Consider the following 847-nt stretch of genomic DNA (forward strand, 5'->3'; position numbering starts at 1 on the left):
GCACATAGATGGGCTAATACCAGGAATATCAGCTAAGGTCCAACCAATTGCCTTCTTATACTTCTTCAACACTTGCAACAACTTCTCCTCTTGATTAGCATCAAGGGAGGTGGAAACAGTAACAAGAAGCTTCTCATCATCCTCTAAGTAAGCATACTTGAGGTTTTCAGGCAAAGGTTTAAGCTCCAATACAGGTGCTTGCAAAACAGATGGAACCAAAGTAGCAGACATAGATTCTGCAGCTTGTACGTGGACAAGTAAATCAGATTGTTGTATGATGTCTGCAGCAATTGGGTTAGTGCAATCTGATTCTACAAAATTTGGATCAACAGAAATATGCAGAATCAGTGCATGTATGACAAGTGTATGAGTCTATCAAAATCATTAATGAAATCACATATATGCTCATTAGTTAACTCATCAAGTAAATCAATATGAAACACATAATAGTCCTCAGATGGATGCTTCATAGCATCAAAAATATTAAACTAGACCACAATATCACCAAACTCCATAGATAATATTCCAACATGGACATCTATCTTGGTTCGGGCTGTTCTAAAAAATGACCTCCCCAAAATGATAGGAACTGTGTTACGGGAGGATCTCTCTTCCATATCGAGAATATCAAAATCAGCAGGAAAAATAAGTTCACCAACCCGAACCAAGACATCCTCTATCAAACCAGCATGGTAAGTAGTAGTTCTGTTTGCTAATTGAATGACTACCCCAGTGAGTTGCATAGGTCCAAGTGAAATAGACATGAAAACAGACATATGCATAACATTAATCGAAGCACCTAGATCTAGCATGGCATTCTCAAATTTGCTATTACCTATTATGCAAG

This window comes from Lupinus angustifolius, unplaced genomic scaffold, assembly GCF_001865875.1.
Source record: "Lupinus angustifolius cultivar Tanjil unplaced genomic scaffold, LupAngTanjil_v1.0 Scaffold_378, whole genome shotgun sequence".
Lineage (NCBI taxonomy): Eukaryota > Viridiplantae > Streptophyta > Magnoliopsida > Fabales > Fabaceae > Lupinus > Lupinus angustifolius.